This window comes from Oryctolagus cuniculus, chromosome 13, assembly GCF_964237555.1.
Source record: "Oryctolagus cuniculus chromosome 13, mOryCun1.1, whole genome shotgun sequence".
In the NCBI taxonomy this organism is placed as follows: domain Eukaryota; kingdom Metazoa; phylum Chordata; class Mammalia; order Lagomorpha; family Leporidae; genus Oryctolagus; species Oryctolagus cuniculus.
In genome coordinates, this window is record NC_091444.1 from 22,435,539 (window position 1) to 22,458,572 (window position 23,034).

The 23,034-nt window shown below is 41.6% G+C and overlaps 1 long non-coding RNA gene across 3 annotated transcripts in view; it reads right to left on the bottom strand.

The window, feature by feature from the left end:
• Positions 1 to 1,798: 1,798 nt before the first annotated feature.
• The window catches only part of LOC103350988 (uncharacterized), a 185,713-nt gene continuing 164,477 nt past the window's right edge, over positions 1,799 to 23,034 (bottom strand). For all 3 annotated transcript variants that reach the window (XR_011381410.1, XR_011381411.1, XR_011381409.1), the window contains 2 exons: positions 2,789 to 2,819; positions 1,799 to 2,275 (listed from right to left, as the gene is read on the bottom strand). This is a non-coding gene — a long non-coding RNA (uncharacterized lncRNA). The remainder of the gene's footprint in view (positions 2,276 to 2,788; positions 2,820 to 23,034) is intronic.

Sequence of the window (23,034 nt, forward strand, 5' to 3'; positions counted from 1 at the left end):
TGAGCCAAACCTGGGAGCTGGGAATGCAATCTGGGTCTCCTTTGTAGGTGGCAGGAACCCATGTACTTGTGTCATCACCAGTGCCTCCTAGGGCCTGCATGAGCAGGAAGCTGGAGTCAGGAGCCAGAACCGGGAACTGAACCTGGGCGCTCCTATGTGGGATGCTAGGCTAACTGCCTGTTCCCACAAGCTTTTTGAGCTGATTGAAATTTAGAGAAGGAAATCCCCAGGAAGAAGACATTTATAGAATATTCAAAATCAATGTAATGAGCAAGAGCTAAACCCAGTGACCTATGAAGGAAACAGAATGTGGTAAATCCCCGATGGGATCCTTGGTCGTGGCACATACCAGGGTTCTGGGTTTGAATCTAAAGTCTCAGAAAATGCTGGCATCCAGAAATTGGCCCTTTAATAAATCTGAAAGCAATTCTATGAAGAGGAAACTAGAATACTCTCTCCACCAAGGCAGTGAGGCCACGCAAGAGCAGGCCAAGGACTCGGCTGCGGAGAAACCGAGGCAGGAAGCTCACCTGGGAACCTTGCTGTGGCTGCCGTATGAATTTGCATTAATCTGACCGTGTGGAAAGCCCCATCTGCTACGTTCTTATATAATCTGAAACCCCTGGGGCCCTCGCAGAGCCAAACACCCTCTGGCCCCAGAGAGACATCTCCACCGACCTGCCTGCTTCATTCCGGGGGCAGCCACTCCCAGAAAAGATGAATCCCTGGTGAAATTCAATGTATCATCCACAGGAGGAGATGAAGAAGTAGAAAACAGTCAGCCGAGGCATGGCAGCCAAAGACACACAGAGAACAGAAAAACACAGCAATGCCTGAAGTTAGAGGTCTTCACAGTGTTCCAAGGCAAGGAAGGAGGAAACCCCAATACAAGAAGAAAGGGATCAAACCTGTCCAGGAGAGGACCAATCAGAAATTCTGAACTTTACAAAGTTAGTAATCACACTTCCTCCTCCAGGCAGACAGCAGAACGAGTACGAGGGTGCCCTGCCCTCGACAGTGAGTGAGCCATATAAAATATGCAGAGCAGTGGTTTCCAGAAGGCCAACCTGAGCCCGGGGAGAACCAGGAGCCCCACACTGCTTTCTGCGCAGCGGAGAGAGGGACAGTCCGCGCAGAGTGCAGAAGGCTCCTGGACGTGAAGAGACAGAGACCAAGTGCCAGGGAGTCACAGGTGGCCAGCATTATCTAGACACAGTGCTTCGTAGAGAGAGCTACAGACAGAAAGAGCTCCAGAGACCCGAGGGCCGCCATGACGCAGGCATTGTACAAGAGCCGGCGCAGGGCTGCTATCCTGGAGACAGGGGGAGCCTCACCATGCAACCGGCTTGCAACCTAGAGATGGTTACCAGGCAACAGCCCAGAGGCCACCCGTCTCCCTGAGCGCAGGAGACAGAGCAGGGTGGCTGGGATGTGCAGGGCCAGGTGTCAGAGAGGAAGGCTCTGCAGAGACCTACAGATAGGTGCTCTCAAATCTTTGGCTAGGTACTATCAACACACGCACAGGCGATTTCCTGAGACCAGAGAATCGGTCACCAGAAAGACGTAGGCAGAACGTTCTTGAAACTCAGCGAGGCTGGGGAGAATTTGTGTTCTCACTGGCTAGAATGAAAAGGCCTCATAACTCATGGGGCAACAGGTAGAAACCCAAAAGGCTATTGCCTTAGCATTGAAGTTAGCTCTAGGCTGTTCTGAATCTGCTTAACACAGCTTAAGAACAGGAAAACATCTGACACAGTATTTTATGTCTTTTTTTTTTTTGCAGTAAAATAGGCATAACAAAAGTGTATTATTTTAATTCTTTTTAGGCATACAATTCAGTGGCATTAAGTACATTTGCTATGATGTACAACCATCATCATTATCCATTTCAAGAACTTTCTAATCTATCCATTAAGCAATAACTCCCCATTCTCCACCTTCTTCCAGCCCTTGGTAAGCTCTGTCCTACTTTTCACTCTTACTGATTTGCCTATTCAATGTCCCTCATACAAATGGAATCACACAGCATTTGCTTTTTGGTGTCTAACTTATTCCACTAAGCATGCTTCCAGAGTTCATTCACACTGTGGCGTGTATCAGAACATCATTCATTTTCACAGCCGAATATTCCATTTTCAAATACACCACCTTTTAAACATCCACTCTCTGTTGCTGGACATTTGCTTTGTTTGGCTGTTGTGAACACTGCTGTGCTGAACGTGGGTGCACAGGTATCTGTTAAAGTTCCTACTATCAATCCTTTTGAGTCCTGCACCTAGAAGTGGAAACGCAGGGTTATATAATAATTCTATTTAACTTCAAGAAAATGCCAGACTGTCTCCCACCTGTAGTCTCACCATTTTACATTCCCACCGGCAATACAGAAGGGTTCCAATTCCTCAGCACCATTTTTAATATATTAATCTTAAATTAAATATATTAATTAGTGGTGGAAAATTTTACTTCCTTTCTTCTAATGTCCTCCACACTCGTGCCAAGGCTGAGGCGGAGTCTGAGGGACTTACACAGGGCATTGGCCACTAGGCCCTTTGATGTGTACGAGTCGTCAGTGAAATGTTCTTTGCCACTGTCTGACACCTTCAGGGCTCACGAGTCTCTGTGGCGTTCACACTGCACTTGAGACATGGGGCATTCTTGTAAGGCAGGGTCCCCAGGGCCTATCAGTTCTGCTCCCTAGATGTAGCGTGCGGCCATTGCCCTCAGTCAGTCAAGTCCTCACACTACCAACATGCCCACCCTGTACCCCTGTACAGCGGGCTTTCCTTACCTTTGGGTTCAGCACCCTTGGACTCAGCTACCTGTGGATCAAAAAGATTCAGGAAAAAAAATTGTACAGACTTTTTTTTTTTCTTTTCATTATTCCCCAACCAGTAGAGTATAACTACTATTCACATAGCATTGGCTTTGCATTAGGTATTATAAATAGCCTAGAATTGATTTAACCTGTACTGGAGCATGTGTAGGGGTTATTTCAAATACTATACATTTTATTTCATGTGAGGGACTTGAGCATCCTCTGTTTTGACAACACAAGGGTGTCCCAGAACAAATGCGTTGGGATATTGAGGATGACTGTGCTCTGAAACACACAGACTTCTCTTTTAAACACAGGGGATCGCTTTGTTCTCTGGAAGAAGTTTCACTGTCCCTCTTCTGTTTCTTCCAAACTGGTAACTTCTGTTAAACATTTTGCCAACTGTTACATCCTCAAATAAAAGACAGGAGGTCATCCAGCTAACTTCTGCTTTCTGGCCAACCCTGCATCTCCCATGAATAATGATGTAGGGTCAGCATCAGATCAGTTGCATAGGGGAGGAAATGGAGAAATTGCTCTAGTCAGGGAACAGGGAAGGCCGTAAATATTCAAAATATTATCCAGTCAAATCAGACTTAAAACAAATAGAAAAATAATGACTTTTAGGGGCCAGCTGTGGTGCGGCGGGTTAAGCTGCTGCTTGCAATGCCAGCATCCCATATTAGAGCTCCAGTTTGGGTCCCAGCTGCTCTGTTTCTATCCAGCTCCCTGCTAATGTGCCTGGGAAGGCAGTAGACGATCGCCCAAGTGCCTGCAACCCACGTGGGAAACCCAGATGGGTTCTTGGCTCCTGGCTTCAACCTGGCCCAACCCTGGCCATTGTGACCATTTGTGGGAGTGAATCAGTGGATGGAAAATCTGTCATCCGCTGTTGTTCTGCCTTCCAAATAAATAAATAAATTTTTAAAAATAAAAAATGAAAAATTTATACACTTAGAAATTTTGAGAACTGCAGAAGGCATAAAGAAAAATAGAAATTATTTCTAATTACACCACCCAAAGTCAACATTTCAATATATAGGTATGTTCTTTTAGTCTTTTCTCTAAGACAGATATTTCTTTACAACTTGAAGTTCATACAAGCATTTCACAAAGATCATGGAAAAATGGAATTAAAATATATATTTATTTTGGTAAAAATAACTGAAATCCATGAATAATTTTTCCATAATGGGCATTTTCTGTATACTGTTTGAAGACCTCTCATACATGTGGATTTCAGATTCCTTTTCAGAAAAATAAGCTTATAATTTAATTACACTTTTCATGAGTTTTTAACATTACTTTCATTTATATTTCTTTCCTGTCAATGTTTCCGTATCCCTTTCTTAGGTAACTAAATAAATTGCATGTAATTTCCAGCAGTTCAGTGTCTTCTCTGCTAGTTCTGAATTTTCTGAATGACATAAAACATGCCTATATACTTCTGATCACTTGTTGTTTAAATTTTTCATTTATTTTATTTATTTGAGGGTAGGAGGATAGAAAGAGAGACATAAAAAAAGAAAAATCTTCCATTTTCTGGTTCACTCCCCAAATACCTGCAACAGCCCAGGCTGGGCCGAGCCAAAGACAAGAGCCAAGAGCTTAGTGTGGATTTCCCATGTGGGTGTCACTTGAGCCATCACCACTGTCTCCCAGAATGCACATTAGCAGGAAATGAGAGTAAGTGGTGGAGTTGGGAATCAATCTCGGGCACTCTGATACGGGCTGTGGGCAAACCAGGTGGCATCGTCACTACTCCACCTGTCACCCACCCCATGATTATCTGTTTGTTTTTCCCCTGTGGATGCTCTGTGCTCTCCAATACTATAACTACTACATACATGTAGTTATTTAGATTTAAGCTGGTTAAATTTAAACAAAATTGAAAATGTAAGCCAAGTCTCACTAGCCACCATTTAAATATTCAATAGGCACATGATGCTAGTGGCTGTCTTATTAGAGACTGAAGATCTGGAACATTCCATGATTGCAGAAAGTTCTACTGGCCGGTGTGCTCTACATTCCTAACACTGCACCTGCTATCATTTCTCTTATCACGTGGCTCCTACTCTTCTGTTTCCCCAAACATGAAAACCACATTGCTGTTGATTGTGGCTTCTTTTCTTCAGAAAAAAAAGTATTTTATAAAGATCTGGCAATAGAAGAGGGATATTATTGCAAAAACAAACAAATAAGCAAAAATAGTAAATAAATTAAAAGAAAAGTAAAACTAAGTAAACTAGGTAAATCAATTGTATCAAAAATACAGAGCTCAATAAATTTATGTAAGATGAGAATATCAAACATATAAAAACATAAAATTTACAATGGTTAGCACTGAATCAAAATTTACCAGTCATGGAAATAAGCAAGAAAATGCTGTTCCTGGGGCCGGTGCTGTGGCGCAGTGCAGGCATCCCATGTGGGCGCCAGTTTGAGTCCTGGCTGCTCCAGTTCTCTGCTGTGGCCTGGGAAAGCAATAGAAGATGGCCCAAGTCCTTGGGCCCCTGCACCCATGTGGGAGACCCGGAAGAAGCTCCTGGCTCCTGGCTTCGGACCAGCGAGGCTCTGACCATTGCAGCCAATTAGGGAGTGAACCAGACCTCTCTCTCTTTCTCTCTCTCTCTCTCTGTGTAACTCTTTCAAATAAATAAATAAATAAATCTTAAAAAAAAATAAGAGAAAATGCTGTTCTTAATGAGGAGATAACATTAATCAATTGAAATCTGCCAGGAACTGACACAGATGTTGAAATGTGTAGACAAGAAGATCAAAACAAACATAGTTAGATTTCATATGCTACAAAATAAAATTATAGGCATGGAAGGAATTTTTAAAAGACCCAAGTTGAAGTTTTGGAGGTGAAAACCACAATGTCCCAAATTAAACAAATGCTAGAAAAGGCTAACAGTAGATGAGTCATTGTAGAAAAAAGATTAGTAAACATGAAGACATAGTATAGAAACTATCCAAAATTAAACAGAAAGAAAAAAAAAGTTGAACTATCTCTTTCCCCTCCCTTTTAAATTAATTAACAAAATAAAAATACTAATTAAAAAGAGAATCTTAAAAGCAATTAGAGGCCGGCGCTGTGGCTCAATAGGCTAATCCTCTGCCTGTGGCGCCGGCACACCGGGTTCTAGTCCCGGTCGGGGCGCCGGATTCTGTCCCGGTTGCCCCTCTTCCAGGCTAGCTCTCTGCTATGGCTCGAGAGTGCAGTGGAGGATGGCCCAAGGACTCACATGGGAGACCAAGAGGAAGCACCTGGCTTCGGATCAGCACGGTGCGCTGGCCATAGCGCGCCGGCCGCGGCAACCATTGGAGGGTGAACCAATGGTAAAGGAAGACCTTTCTCTCTGTCATTCTCTCTCACCGTCCACTCTCCCTGTCAAAAAAAAAAAAAAAAAAAAAAAGAAAAAAGAAAAAAAAGAAAAAAAAAGAAGCAATTAGAGATAGCCACTTATGTTCAGGGGAAGAGAGATACAGATACAGTATACACACACACACACACACATGCTGTATGTACCATATATGCTGCAGACTTATGTTAGAGATAATGCCAACAAGAATACAGTACAGCAACAATTAGAAAATACTAGAGGAAAAAACTGATGATCTATAATTGCAGTGAAAATATCTTTTGTTTTGATAAACAAAAGCAAAATAAAGAATTTTTCAGGCATAGAAAAACTGCATTAATCACCAGCAGACTTACATTATGGGAGAGTAGTAAAGGATAATTTTTAGGAGAAAGGAAAATACTAGATGGAAATAATGACCTATACAAATGAATCGAGAGTACCATAAATGGTAACTGCATGGATAAATACGTAAGTTTTTTCTTTATTATGAAAACACTAAGAGAGATTGGAATTCTGAAATGGATTTTGTGCAAGCAATTCACTTGCCACTGAATTATGTCCCATGAAATCCTGAGGATACAACTTCTCCAAAACTTGAGAAATACTTTGTTTGGAAGACTTCCTGCATTCTTTAAGTCCTCTGCCTTGGGTTTTCTTTGCAAGCCAGAAGTGACACTGGGAAATTCTGCCATTGAAAAGGCCTCTTTGAATTCAGTGGGGCTGATTGGGCCCTGAAGTGGTAAAGACCAAGTAGTAGCATTCATTCAGCAGAGACCAGATGGATGTGGTTATTGTAATTAACACCTCACTCAAAGCAGTAATAAGAATGGTTGGCCACAGATTTCCCTGGTATTGACTAACTGATTGAGGTTGACTGATTCAGATGAATGATGAGCGGAGTTTGACTCAGGGCCACATCATGGGGAAGATGTGGTCCCTGAACACATTTCATGGCTATTTTCCAATTCTGTAATGTACAGTTGGAATGTCCATACTCAACAGTTTGAAAGCTCTACATACTGTTTTCCAAGTCAGTGAATTGAGGGCTGATCAACACACTGATTTTTTCCCCCCTACTCAGTGTATTTCCCTGGTAGGAAAGGCCAAGTGGAAACTCTCAGCCCTGCTTCTGCTTACCAAAAGAGTAAACGAAAAGCAATACCACTTTCCTGGAGTAACTGCAGAGATTAGTGTAACCATCAAAAAACCTGAAACATTCAGAACTTCATTCAGCATCTTCATTCAATTACCTTATGTGACCCAATCAGAAGATAAATGGTCAGGGAAATGATATTGGCTTATCATTAACTTGAAGTATAACTCCAATTGCTAGAGCCAGTCAGTACAGCTCCTCCTGCCTGCTACACAGCTAATGTTCCAAAAAATATTTTTCTTTTTTCTTGTTCGTGGAAACCACCCAAGTCAGTTGACCTTCACTTGGGAAGCCTGTCAATCCACTTTTCTACTCTACTTAGAATCATGTCAACTCCCCAGCCCTCTGTCTTAATTTACTCTGTAATAACCTTGATCACCTCTCTAGTTCAAAAAAGATTTAGGACAGAGAAAAACTAGGATGTTATTGATATAAAGTGAGCTAGAACAATAATCAAGGGCCAAACAATGCAAGAACTTCTTGTAATCAAGGATTTTAAAAATGTGGAGGATTTTGGTCTTTAGCTCAATAATGATAGAAAGCTTTAAGTATTTGTAAAGCTTTAGGGATTGGTGTATTATGGGGATGACATTTCCTCCATTATTTCAATAATAGGGAGAAACTTATTCTAGCCAAGAAGAACAAAGTGAGAACTGTGTTTTAGAGATCAGTCTTGGTGTAGTATCAAAAATGGGTTAGAATGGGGGACACAAAAATTGAAGGGAAATCTATTCAAAGACTAGTATATTATTTTAAGTTAGAGATGATGATATCTTGGAAAATGGACGTGGAAGATATGAAAAGTGTGAATGGGTAAAAAATGCATTAAAGATAAAAATAGATGGATCTTTAGAAGATGAATACAATATTAGAATGTGAAAAGAATGATATAAAGGTTGAATCTGAAATTGGTACATTATGCAAATAGATGCATGGTGAGATCCTTTAATAAGATTAGAAATATCAGAGGGAGCAAACAAATTTTGATGGGAAGGCTAGAGTTTTGGTCATTGACGTAGTGAGATTGAAGAATCGCACTGAGATGGAAAATAATACATGAGGGGCCGACATTGTGGTGTAGTGGATAAAGCCACTGCCTGCAGTGCTGGCATTCCATATGGGCCCCGGTTCGAGTCCTGGCTGCTCCACTTTTGATCCAACTCTCTGCTATGGCCTGGGAAAGCAGTAGAAGATGGCCCAAGTCCTTGGGCCCCTGCACCCATGTGGGAGACCCGGACGAAGTTCCTGGCTCCTGGCTTTGGGTTAGCACAACTTTGGCCCGTTGCCGCCATCTGGGGATTGAGCCAGTGGATGGAAGACCTCTCTCTCTCTCTCTCTCTCTCTGCCTCTCTCTAACTCTGACTTTCAAGTAAACAAATAAAATCTTAAAAAAGAAAATAATACATGAAGAGTTTTAGACTTAGAAGAGAGGTGTGAGTTAGATTAGAATTTTTCAAGTCACATAATTGATAACAGAAGTAATTGCCTGTAGAAATATAACAGAATGTGAAGAAAACAAAACAAAACAAAACAGCTCCCATGATTGAGCCTTAAGAAACTCTAACATTGAATCCATAGATTAAATGTAGAGAAGGGTGAGTCTGAAAGGGAGAGAGAGAGAGAGAGAGAGAGAGAGAGAGAGAGAAGAAAGAAAGGAAGGCAGGAAGGAAGAAATGGAGAGAGTGAGAATTACCTAAGGAGCAGTGGCCAGAGAGCTAGGTAGAAAACCAGTAGATAAAGGTATCCATGGAAGCCAGCAGATCAACCTTTCAAAAAGAAATGAGTGGTTAGTGTCGAATTCTAACAAGAGCTGAAAAATGTCCATTGGGTTTTGCAATGAGAAAAGCAGAGACCAAATCAGAGTAGGTTGAATGTTAGTAAAAGGTGTGTTAGTCAACTTTTTGCTACTACAATGAAATGCACGAGGCAACTAGCTTTATCAAGACAAAAGGTCTATTTAGCTCCCAATTTTGGAAGTTCATGTCCAAAATTAGATGGTCCCATTGGTTCAGCATCTAGTGAGGGCTTTCTTGCTGGAAGAGTCTTGTGATGGTATAGGACACCTGAAAATGACAGAAGACAGGGAACACACACTGTCTATGTGGTCTCTTACAAAGTACCTAGGATTTAGTCACATGGGCTCTTCCCTAAGGACCCAATCCAGTTTCCCAAAGGCCTCACCTCTAAAAACCATGGTTGGATTAAGTTTCTATCTTCTTAGTACCATTAACACAAGAGACCAAGCTTTTAACTCACAGGCCTTAGGGGGACATCTAGCCTCCAAATTCATACCCAGATCATAACAGTGCTGAAAAGGGAAGGCCATTTATGTCTGGAGGTTAAGAAACTTGGTCCTAAAAGTGAAGAAAAAGGGTATCCGAGTAGAAAAAAATTGGGTCAAAATTATTTTCAAACATTTTTAGCATTCTTAAATGTCACTAGGAAAGACCTGTGTTAGGAAGCAGTTGACTACACAGGTGAGGGAGAGGAATTTGTTTCATAATGAACGACTTCTGCAAAATCAGGAAAACAGAATCCGAGACTCTCATGTGAATGGATTATGTGGAGGGACATGCAAAGAAAGTACAAAGGTATTGTTGAGAAGGGGAATTTATAATAAGGAAGCAATAAGGGTGCCATACAAGGCTGAGGACCTATTTGTTGTTTGTTACCCCAAATTTATACACTAGTGAAACCTACTGTGTGCCTACCTGTGACAGTATTGGTCCAGGCTGAGGATTTTCTAAACACCTGTGATAAGGAAATGGAGAGGCAAGCAGCTGGTGTGATTGGCAGGCGTGCTGCTGATCTTGTGGGTTAGTCTCTGGGTGGAGGAAGGAGGTCGCTGAAGAAAGAATGGGCAGGTGGATTAGGAAAATGGGGGGACAGGGGACAGAATATCCTAATGAGGTCAAACAAGGTTGGAATCATTTGACTTGACCCTTGGGTGAGTAAGCAGATGTAGAGGAGGTTATATACAGAGAACAGGATGTTGGCACTAGCAGTTTTGGAAGTGGTTCAATATTACAGCCTAACAAATCTGGTGTGTTACCAAGGGAGTTTTTTGAAAGTATCTTCTTCTTCTTTTAAAGATTTTACTTTTCTTAATATTTATTTGTTTGAAAGGCAAAGTTACAGAGAGAGAGGGAGAGACAGAGGAGGATCTTCTATCTGCTGATTCACTCCCCAAATGGCTGCAACAACCAGAGCAGGGCCGATCCAAAGCCAGGAGCCAGGACCTTATTCTGTGTCCCCCACACGGGGGCAGGGGCTCAAGCACTTGGGCCATCCTCCACTGCTTTTCGAGGCTCATTAGCAGGGAGCGGGATTGGAAGTGGAGCAGCCAGGACTTGAATGGGTGTCCACATGGGATGCTGATGTTGCAGGAAGCGGCCTACCCCACTACGTCACATCGCTGGCCCCTAGCATCTTCTTGAAACCATGCTAGATTTGAACGTTACTCACTCTGCAAAGTTAATATGATTACAATTTTAACCTTCACATTGAGACTTCAACTATTTTTAAAATAAATCCAATAGGAAAATATGTGTTCCGTCTCTTAATCCATTTTCAAAGACTTCATTTACATGGTTTTAACTGGTTGCAACTGTAAAAACTTATATTTAGGGTGGCATACTTCCTCTTGTTGGCATTCAAATTTCTCTTACCCATTTACCAGAATTTCCTGAGGCTGTGGTTCACAACCTTGGCTGATCATCAGAATCACCTGGGGGAGATTCTTAAATTCGGAAATTCTCGGTCTTCCCACATCCACCCCGAGCAGTGGTTCTCACGTGGGGTGTGGGAATTTGTATAATAAAAACCAAAACCAAAAAGCTCCTCAAGTGGGTCTGACAACTGCTCGAGGATGTCACCATATTGCCCTGGGAGATGGGGAAGGCGTTCTCAGCGGTCTGCCGCTAGACTTGCCAGTTCTGCGGCCTAAATGTCCACAGTTAGACATCTCAAACCAGCCAGCTTGACTCCTGGAAGAATGGGTCAGGAACTACAAGCAAATGGAGGCCAAATTTACATTTCATGGGATGAATTAAGGATTTTGAATTAGTTTAGAATTTTAGGACAATTATCTTACCTTCTTGTTATCTTTTAAAAAGGAGGCTACCTATTGGATGATTTCTCTATTATAAGAGCAATATTCAGATAATAATTTTATTGCGACATGATTATAATTGTGTAATGGACTTTACTGGAAAGTGCTATGACTATTTGTGATATCCATTTCAACACTTTCTTAAATCCTTATATTCTCATCTCTGAGTTTAAAAATTTAGAAAGAGAGCTAACGTGGGGGCTATTGTAGAAGCTTGGATTAAGGATCATGGTGGCAAAAACTTCAAAAATAGAAAAAGGAATTCATGAAGAGAACAAATTGCAAGTGATTTATAAACTCGGATAGAAAAGAGTTGGGATTAGTTACAGTATCTTCACATTTCTACAGGAGTTCAACAACTAACTTTGTATTATAGTAATCGTCTTCACATGCCACAAAGAAGAAAGATTTTTGCATTTTGGTTTAAAGATGATATATTCACTCTTATTTTAGATTGTATGTTTATTCCTAATATTAGCTTATTTTTTAACTAAAATAACAATCAGAGACTTAAAACTAAATTTTCAAAGTTGCTCTTCAACCAAGGAAGGATCGGAAAAAGAAGAATTGAAAAGCAAGTGCAATGTACCTTGGTTCCTATTTCCTATATGATGAGAGTTTAAAACAAAACCCATGGGGGAAGGGAGGAAGTGAATTTAATTATGTAACTCAGGGCAACCAGAGACTATCTAGATTAAAACAGCAAGAAGATTTTTACAGCTCCAGGTAGAAGACATTAAACCCCTTTAAAGCCCACAGGTTTAGAATACAGTTCAACTACAAAACACCACTGTGAAACATATGATTGATTTAAGGGTTGTGCTGAAGTTCGATTCATTTTATTTTTATCTTAATCCTTAAGAAATAATTATTCCTAACAATCAATCATTCACTCCAAGTAGAGATTCTGTGACTTGTTGCAGTAACTTGGCAGACTTTTTAATGGCATGTGTATCAGATTTGTGACCGACATGGAGCAGGGATGAATAGCTGGAGGTGGTTGAAAGGACTAGGATCCAAAATGATATTGACTTTACATCAAATCCAGCGTGAAGAACTACTACAAATAACTAAAAATACAGATATGTGACTAATTTTAAAAAAAATCTTCAAATGTTCAAATGCATAAGTTCAGTATAGGAACTGACACATGTGAAAACGACTTCACCATGCAATTAGTGCAATATGAGCCAATGATGTGATGAAGCTGTCTAAGTCACTTCTGTTCCCTTGGACTGCATTAGTACACATGCAGAGTTCAGGAAGTGGGAAGTGGTACTCTCGTCCCTGTTTTCACTGACAATGCTGCATGATTTGAAGTCAGCTTTGCCCTCCACATTTTAGAAGGTGCACGTGCAAGGTGGGTTGTATCCAACAGTGAATGAAGGAGATGGCACAAAAACTTGGTTTATATATATATATATATATATATATATATATATAATATGATTAAGGAAGTAAAAATACTTGGCCTTTGTAAGAGAAAGACTTCATAACTGGTGTCAGTTATGGGAGGTAGCAGTAAATTAATTATCGTAGTTCCAACAGGCAAGACTCAGTAACACCAGTGGTTGAAAAGAATTTGTGGACAAATTTTGTCTGCATGCAAAACAGGAAAGGAGAGAGTGCCTCAACAAACTTCAAGCCAAGAGAGAACTGGCATAGTTATTTGCAGTACTGTTAAAAGCAAAGTGCCTTAAAGAGAGAGGAATGAAATGTTAATGGCACCCCAAAATTTTTCAAATATTGGTTCCAAGCTGACTACAGCAAAAGAATCACCTGGAAAATCATTAAAAACACAAATTCTAGATACTTTACCTGGAGCTTTTAAGTCATTGGGAATGGGTTCAAGGCATAGTGATGTGTATTTTTTTTTTAAAGCTTTATTTATTTATTTGAAAGGCAGCGTTACAGAGGCAGAGAGAGAGAGAGAGAGAGAGAGAGAGAGAGCTCTTTCATCCACTGGTTCACTCCCAAAATGCCTGCAACTGCCAGAGCTGGGCCAATCCAAAGCCAGGAGCTTGGAGATTCTTCTGGGTCTCCCACATGGGTGCAGGGGCTGAAGCACTTGGGCCATCTTCCACTGCTTTCCCAGGCCACAGCGGAGAGCTGGATTGGAAGTGGAGCAGCTGGAACTCAAACCGGTGCCCATATGGGATGCCAGCCCTGTAGGCAGCGGCTTTACCCCCTATGCCACAGTGCTGGCCCTGAACCTGTATTTTTTTTTAAAGATTTATTTATTTATTTGAAAGTCAGAGTTACACACAGAGAGAAGGAGAGGCAGAGAGAGAGAGAGAGAGAGAGAGAGAGAGAGAGAGAGAAAGTCTTTCACTTCCATCTGCTGGTTCACTCCCCAATTGGCCGCAACAGCTGGAGCTGGGCCAATCTGAAGCCGGGAGCCAGGAGCTTCCTTCAGGTCTTCCCATATGGGTGCAGGGGCCCAAGGACTTGAGGCATCTTCTACTGCTTTCCCAGGCCACAGCAGAGAGCTAGATTGGAAGTGGAGCAGCCAGGGCATGAACCAGCGGCCACATGGGATGCCAGCACTGCAGGCAGCGGCTTTAGCTGTTACACCACAGCGCTGGCCCCTGAACCTGTATTTTTTGAACATGCTTCTGGGCCATTGTGATGACCAACTATGCTCAGAAATCACAGAATCATTATTTATAAGATTCTGTTTCAAATAGAAGCCTATGATTACAAATGCTTACAATTAGTGATGCTATTGGCCACACAGCCTTCCACAGTATTCAGTGTGGTTAAGATTTAATTTATATTTATTAATTTAACATTGGTTAACTTATAAGAATATGCTAAAATATGATGTGAAAGAAAATTGGAAGCATTTAGAAAAAAAACAGTTACTAGTTTGTTATTGTGTAGTTATCTCGGGAGATTAAGAACATTGATACTTTTCAGATGTCACAGAAGTCCCAGGGTCAAATATTATATCCCTGTACTATCCTGCAGAAAGCACCGGTCTTTCTTGGTCAGATGGAGGGATTTTCCAAGAGAGAAAAGGATCTTTTGTCCAACCATCCAGCTGTACTGATAGGCACTCATTTCAAAAACATATTAGAAATAAAATCACTTATTATTATTAAAATGTTCACAAGGCACAGATGTCCTTTAGTCAACAAGAACATACGTCAGGAGCGCTCAGGAACTGTTTCTGAGATATCTGTTATCTGCTTCTGGATTCCGGCTCCAGCGCGTGTGACCGAGCATGTGACACCGGCGCCTCAGAGGGCAGTTCACGTTCTTAGAGCAAGAATTGCTGACCTGAGAAACTGGGACGAAGGTGGAGTTTCTGCAGGTGGGGCTGTAGACCTGTTTTCGGCAGACCCATCCTGAAAGTGCTGAGGGAGAGACTCAAAACTCATCCAACACAGGTGCTGAAATCACATTTAAGGACTTTGAGTGCAACTCCCCTCTTACAGGTGAGAAAATGAAGGCCCAGAGAAGGAATGGGAATTGACCGAAGTCCTTCCCTAGTGCGAGTCTGGGCTAGAAGCTGGGCCTGCTTTCTCAGCTGTAGAGGAAAAGGCACTCCACTCCCAGGAACAGTAGCCCCGTTCAAGGGCGGTAGGCGGCGGTGAGGGCAGACATGGCTGGTGGTTACGTGGCCTGTGCTGACAATGAGAACTAAGTGGTGATATGTTCCATGCGTAGAAAACAGGCAGGATGGGCATGGGGAGGAAACCATGACTGTGGTCATTCAAGGGCAACTATAAGGAACAGGAGCCTAAATTCTGGCTATTGAATTGAATCTAGGATCCTTTGCATGAGTATTTATTGAGATATTATTTCCATCATAAATAGAACATAATAAATGGGACCAGAAACTTCATATGCAAAGAAGGCAATACTGCCAAGAAAGAGATTTAGATGCACAAAAGACATTGTAAGCTTTTGGGAGGCTGTGGGAGAAGGGCTAAAACCTAGACAAAATGCATTGCCTTCACCTCCTACCACAACTGTGCTATGCCACTGTAGGCACTAGAATGATTTAAAGTTACAGAGATATTTTAGAATTAGGATAAAGGTTGCAGAGGCCTCAGATAACCTAATGTCAAGGAGAGAATATTATGGTACATCTAATTATCTAAGAAGGAAATAGGATTTTGGTCCATCTATCAAACTGAAAAACAAAACAAACAAAAAATAAGACCATATAGAAATGCTATAAGAATAAAAAATTTAACTAGTTGTCATTCAACCTTTTTGAATAAGAGTCTGAAGTTATAGTTAAGTTGGATAAATGGTTAAGTAAATTTTGGAATATGTTTAGTAGGATATTATGTGAATACCAAAGTGCTACATATGGAGATTTTGGGTGTATGTTGAAGAAAATTTAAAACTCAGAGTAAGTTTTCTCTTTTAAGGTATATATGGGGACTGGTATTGTGGCATAGCAGGTAAAGTCACTGCCTGCTATGCCAGCATCCTATAAGAGCAACAGATTGAGTCCTGACTGCTCCATATCTGATCCAGCTCCCAGCTAATAGTCTGGGAAAAGCAGTAGAGAATGGCCCAAGTGATTGGGCCCCTGCTACCCACATGGGAGACACAAATGAAGCTCCTAGCTTTGGCCTGGCCCAGCCCTGGCCAAGCTCTGGCTGTGGCGGCCATCTGGGGAGTGAACCACTGGATGAAGATGTCTCTCTGTAACTCTGACTCCCAAAATAAATCAGTCTTTAAAAAACAAAGATACATATGAATTGTTGTGACATTGAAGTGTCACCTTGGCAGTAGGGACTCCATTTCAGAGCACCAGAGACTCCATCTTGAGAAAGCACCACACCCCCCACCATGAGATTCTGGTCTGAAACTATGATCTAAAACTCAGACAACAACAATTCTCATTCAACAACAGCATATGCATCCCACTTGGCAGAGCATAGAAGCTCCCTAGCATGATCGCTCAAGCGTAAAGCAGATAGGCTGCACCTGGATTAGTGTAAAGATTGCAATTTGTCTATTGTCAAGATTGTAATTGATATTAGTTTTGCATAGGTCTTAGGTTAGCTTGACCCTAGTAACCATGTATTCCCCCCAATCCTAGCAACCATGTATTCCCCCCAATCCTAGCAACCATGTATTCCCCCTCCCATTTTTGTGGTTTTTGCCTTTGTAAACCTTGTTGCTTTGAGCTTCAGGGTTGAGAGTTCTGTAGGGCATGAGCCGGCACTCCATCTCTCCACCACTGGCAATAAAGGACCGTCCAATTGTACCAATGTGAGGGGCTCCTCTATTTGCGCTCGCTCAGGCACCACATTTAGAGGCCCCAGAGAGACTCGGAGACCACCCCTGGGGGAAGATCTCACACTGATGCTTCCAGGTCAGGGCTCTGGCCACAGGGGAGGCGCCCCCGATGATGTCCCAAGGCCCCATGCTCTGATCCACCAACCTGGGAGGCTCGGCTCCACCTCTTCCCCGGCCAGTTGGCCTTAGGTCCTCCAGTAAGTCAACTCCTGCTTTCTGGTGGCACCTTCTGGGTGTTTGGATGTCTGACACTAACACAAGTCCCCTTCCGATTGAGCGTGACCGCGTTAGGAAGTGGGACTCTGGTCTGGTAAAAGAAAGGCCTTTCCTGGATACAATTTCTTTTCTGTCATTGTGCTATTTGTCGTTACTGTTATTCTTGCCTCTGTCTCCTGTTTGAAACATTAAGACAGGAGATTCTGGCCTAGTTAAGAAAAGGCTTATTAACCTTTGCTGGATATAACTGGTTTCTGTTCCTGTTTCGTGGTCACTTTCTGATGTTCTGTCTGCATCCATAATCCCAGGAGGTGAATTCTTTTCCTTGTCCTGCCTGTCTCCTTTATCCCTTTGTCTCTGGAGTCTCTCGGTCCGTTCCATTGACCGTGGGCTCTGCTCAGTCTAAGCCAATACCTTTTCAGTGTACATTCAAGAATTTCTCTCTGTTAAATCTAGAAAGATCATTGCCTAAAAAAATTGCCTAGTAACCTGCCATACTTGTTTTGTGACTTGGTTTTTATAGATCCAGATTTAAAAAAATAGCACTAGATAATCAGCTCTTGTTACAGTCCCCTAAGGTAGATTTTGCAATCTTGGGTTTATGTCACTGATTTCCAGCTAGAATTTTATAAAAAGAGTAACATTTCATGTAAACGCAATTTTGACCTTAATGCAGATGTTCGTACGGTATAATAGCAGCATGTTAAGACATCCAGGTGTAAACAGTTTTTGTTTGATTGGTGACTCTGTCAGTTTTCTAGCCAGTTCCAGTAAATTCTCTTCTCTTCCTTATTTGTAACTTCTTTAAATTGTTCCAGGTTATAAACACTCTTAAGTTCTGATTGTTTAAAAACAGCTAAGTTTTTACTAAAAGAGTTACGGTTTGTTTAAATATATACTCATTCAAAAACATTTGGTTCGTCACTTTATAACAATGATTAAATCCGGCCTGTGTTATATTTTAAGCCTTCTTGACATCTTTGACAGGCATTCAAAAATTCAAAGTTATAAACACCAACTAATTAGGCTATTTAGATTATAAAAAAATACTGTCAAGATGTGAAGTGGTACTAAATTTTAAGTCGTCATAATGTAAAATGCTACTGATACAAATGTCCAAAAGTTAAAAAAGCCTAATGGTTTTGTTGTGTTATCAGTCGTGATGGTTATCTTAATAAAATAAAAAAGGCCCAGAGGACTAAAAAGGATAAAGGCTTTATAAAATCTTAAGGTGTTTCTAAAATACTATGTAGAGTAAGCAAGTGCCTCTTCTCGTTGGTTATTAAGTTTTAACCATGGCTATTTAAAGTCTTTTGTCATTCAGTTTTGTATTTTGCTATAAACACTAAAAATCAGATTTACTGCTTATGAAAATTAAAGCATTGTTGGTTCTGTCTTTAAATGTGTCCCCTTTTTCCTGACCTTTATTGTATTCAGTACTTTGGGACGTCTCTGCAACTAGATAAAGCCAAAGTTTAACAGGTTCCAACTGAGAAAAAGTATGGTTAATTCAGGTTACTAAAAGCAGGACGTAATGCTAATTAATTAATTATTTTATTTTAAAAAACAGTTAAAGAATTTTAAAAGCTATTACTAAAACTACTTTATTGTTCTATCCTATAATGTATGTTATATGTTATACATGTGTACATATTTTATGTCTATATGGAAAAATTTATTAAGAACTCTGTCTTAATTGGCTTATAGGTAAGATTGGTCATAATCTTAAACTGCTAAGTTAACCCAAAATACATTTTTGGTTCACATGACCTAAATAAATCTCTATATCAGATATTTTAAACTTGTTGGTACAAAGAAACCAAAAATGTTTTTTTTTAAGTCATTGACATGTTTATACTTGAGTTTGCTGGTCAAACAAGTAATACTTGTGTTAAAAAATTTATGAATGACATTAAGCCTTTTGATAGATAGTTTCCTGAGTTGTTATTTGACAGTTAAAATTGCTTTCTGTTTTCATTTAATATTAAGTTATTGACAGTAAGCAATCTAAGAAGCCTTTATTCTCTTCAAGATGAGAAACTGTTTCTATTAAGTTCTCCATCAGGATCTGCAGTTTGCTCTTTAGACCTTATAAAAAGGATGTCTAACATTTTCTGTACTAGTGCTTGGCCACATATCAAAGGCAAAATAGCCTGGCCACATGCAGAAAAACAAATAACATAGCCTAAATAAAAGCATTATGATATGATTCTACAGGCAGATTTATTTTGTCATGGGCATAGTAAACACGCAAAACCTCCCTTTTCAAACCAAAACAAAGTGGAGATACAAAAGTCTAATTACCTCAAAATTTATAGACACTTTGGATAATGGTGTTCATGTTTGATCTTACCTAAAAAAATCGTAACTTTCCTCCTCTTATCTCACAGGAAGAACAGTGTCAAAACATGCCTGTGACCACAGATTTCTAGCTCAGGCCACTAAAGATCAGAGATGAGATTGAGCACTCCCTCAGCCGACATCCTAAAGGCCTCCTCTGTGGTCTACTTTACAAAGACCAGGAACAAGGAGAGCAAGCTAGACGGCAGGAGTAGTGTAAGGATAGGTGAGAGCCGATTAATAACAGCTTTAGATAGTTGTCTGCTATCACAGAGCCCCAACAAGGCCAGTCCACTCCGAATGGCATTGGTGTTTTAATGGGAAAAGCCAGGGCTTCGGACAGACACAGTCATGACGGGAGGCGGCCTCTGAAGAGCCCTGGCAGCTCTGCCCCTCACAGCTGTGTCACTGCAAACGGAACTGCCCTGGAGCCAAAGGACTCCTCCGTCAGAGCTGCAGACCTTGTTGGCTCCAAGCTAAAAGTCCTTCACTCTGTCCAGCTTCCAAAGTAACCATCGCCATCAGGGGGACAGCCTAGGGTCAGTAACATTGCAGGCAGAGCTGTAGGTCTGCTTTTGGAGATTCTGCCTAGTCTATACTGACCTCCTGTTCAGGCCGGCTCTGCTCCAGGCCAGCTGGGAAATGGGAGTCAACAGGGTGCCTGCCCTAAGGAGGGTCACACCTCCCTTATGGTGTCTCTTCCAGTACTCCATTGTAAAGAGCTAGATAGGTCTAGGCCTCACATACCTGGCCAGGCCTTAACATCAAATGATTACTATCAATTCCCTCCTGTCAGTTTCTGTTTGCCACTAAATGAAAAAACTGCTTCCTGGTTTAGACAGCACTTTTCATAGGTCCTCTAATAATAACTCCATGCTTTGTTTTGGATCCTGTATATTTAATCTGGTTGTTAGATTCATTTTTTTTTCCAGACTTATAATAAAATTCTAGATGGCCATGCACATAAAACCTTGGATGAGAGCAGTTTCTGCAAGCTGGCACTGCAGCCTTCTTGAGAGGCCACCTGCTGTTGGAGCCCTGTTTTGACTGCCATTCTCCACTCTGCACCCCAAGGGGCCCCCAGGACAGAGACCCCCTGTCAGCAGGAAGGATAAAACCAACACCCCAGATCCCTACAGTAGTAGTCTGTGGATTAAAGGTCGGGGAGAGCTGAGGCCATCCAGCTGGGCTAAGTGTCTGTGGGCCCCTCAGGGTTTAGCAAAATGTTTCGTGCAGACAGGCTGTAAGCTGTGACAGAAAGCTTTGCTATGAGACCCGCTCCCACCTCTCCCCACTATGACATCCTGTTCAACCACATCTTCAAATCTTCCACCCAAAAGCTAGGAGCAGATGGCGCTGGGACCACCAGAGAGAAAACAAGCTCTTAGCACCTCCCATTCTGACTGGCACCGAAAGGTCCAGGCCTTCATATCACTGTACAAGTCCTTCTTCAGCTCTATGCTTACAGTGGGCCTGGGGGACATCATGTAATCCCCCCTGGCCTAAACCATCGCCAACGTCGCACTGCCTTCCTGTTAGTTCCCATTCTAGATGGGCTGAGTATGCAGCCTCTGCTATTCTCAGCACAGCAGCCTTGCTTCAGGGTGAGCTTAGTACTTCCCATATGTAAACATCAGCCACCTCCAATCTTCTATTGGTCTGTTATATAACCAGGTCGAGTCTCTTATAGAGGTTGTCCTACGAAATAGCCTCCTTCTCCTGGTTCACTCCCCAGATGGCCACAACAGCTGGAGCCGCTCCGATCTGAAGCCAGGAGCCAAGAGCCCCCTCCAGATCGCCTACATGGGTGCAGGGGCCCAAGGACTTGGGCCATCTTCTACTGCTTTCCCAGGCCATAGCAGAGAGCTGGATCGGAAGTGGAGCAGCCAGGACTCAAACCGGAACTCTAACCGGTGCTCATGGGATACTAGCACCTCAGGTGGCGGCTTTATGCTCTATGCCACGGCGGCAGCCCCAAGAGACTCCATCTTGAGAAAGCACCACACCCCCCACCATGAGATTCTGGTCTGAAACTATGATCTAAAACTCAGACAACAACAATTCTCATTCAACAACAGCATATGCATCCCACTTGGCAGAGCATAGAAGCTCCCTAGCATGATCGCTCAAGCATAAAGCAGATAGGCTGCACCTGGATTAATGCAAAGATTGCAATTTGTCTATTGTCAAGATTGTAATTGATATTAGTTTTGCATAGGTCTTAGGTTAGCTTGACCCTAGTAACCATGTATTCCCCCAATCCTAGCAACCATGTATTCCCCCTCCCGTTTTTGTGGTTTTTCCTTTATAAACCCTGTTGCTTTGAGCTTCAGGGTTGGGAGTTCTTTAGGGCAAGAGCCCACTCTCCACCATTGGCAATAAAGGACCATCAAATTGTACCAATGTGTGGGACTCCTCTGTACTGGCTCAGGCACAACAATGTATAATTGGTGTGGAAGTAATTTTAAACAATAATCTGACAAAATATACAATATTACTATAACTGTAGAAAAAGTATTTTTTGCATTTTGATAAAATTAAGGGCACAAAATAAATGCAGCTACTGTCCTAACAAGAATGGCTTATGGGATAATTCTTTATAAAGTTGTTCAAATAATAAATATTATTTAAAAATTTGTTTAAATAGTTAAATAGACTCCTTGGTCAAAAGTGAGATCTGAGAAATAATGGAGCTTTGGGAGAAGAGATTTAAACAATAGTTTTATAGTAGCTAGGAATCTTTAGAAGAATGTCTCGATTCATGAATAGGAAACATATAAGGACACAATTGCACTATATTATATAATGATCCTTAAATTCAAAAGTGAAGGAAATGTGGAATTTTTGTAGTGAAATATCTTTAAAGTATAGAATTATAACGGGAACCAAAGAGCATTTGGCTGGGTTAATGAAGCTGACCCTCAAATCCAAATTAGTTTGAGAAAGTTGCAAAACATGACATGCCATAGAATATGAGTTTTGTGTGAAATAAATGGCAACTTCCCAAAACAGGGGTATTAGAAGTAGAAGGAAAACGTTTGTGTGCATTCTTGGGGTTGGCATTTGGCCTACTGATTAAGACACCAGTTCAGATGCCCATGTACCATATCAGAGTGCCTGGGTTCAAGACCAGCTCTTCCTTCTGACTCCAGTTGCCTGCTAATGCAGACCCTGGGAGGCAGTGGTGATGGCTCAGGTGACTGGGTTCCCACAAAGGAGATCTGGATTGTGTTCCTGAATTCTGGCTTTGACTTCAGCCTAGCCCTGGCCATTATAGGCACTTGGGGAGTGAGGCAGTGGATGTCTGTCTGTCTCTGTCCCCCTGTCTCTCAAATCAATACATTAAGTTAAATTAAGAAGTTTGCGCACATTCTTAATCTTGCCAAGCAAAGTCTTTCTTGTTTATCTTCCTGGGCTTCTCCCACAAATGCAATAAAGCAGAAGTTTTGGAGTTGTCTGGATCCCACCCTGAGCAGTGCATACACGGCAAAAGACCTCCTTCCCTTTAAACCATTTCTCTAAGTCTCAGACATCCTGATGTCCCAAGTTTTTAAATTATTCTTTATATGCTTCTCTCATTAGCCCTATTTTGATCTGGGTTTCCCCTGAAGCAGATAGGAACATAAGTAGTCTATAGAGGAGGTGATTCCAGGAAATACTAGTCAGGCATGGGGAAGTGAGACCAGAAAGGGAAGAGCAGCAATCAAGCGTGCATCATCACACAAGCACCGCTGAGGACGACTGGTACCCGACCCCACTGGAGCTC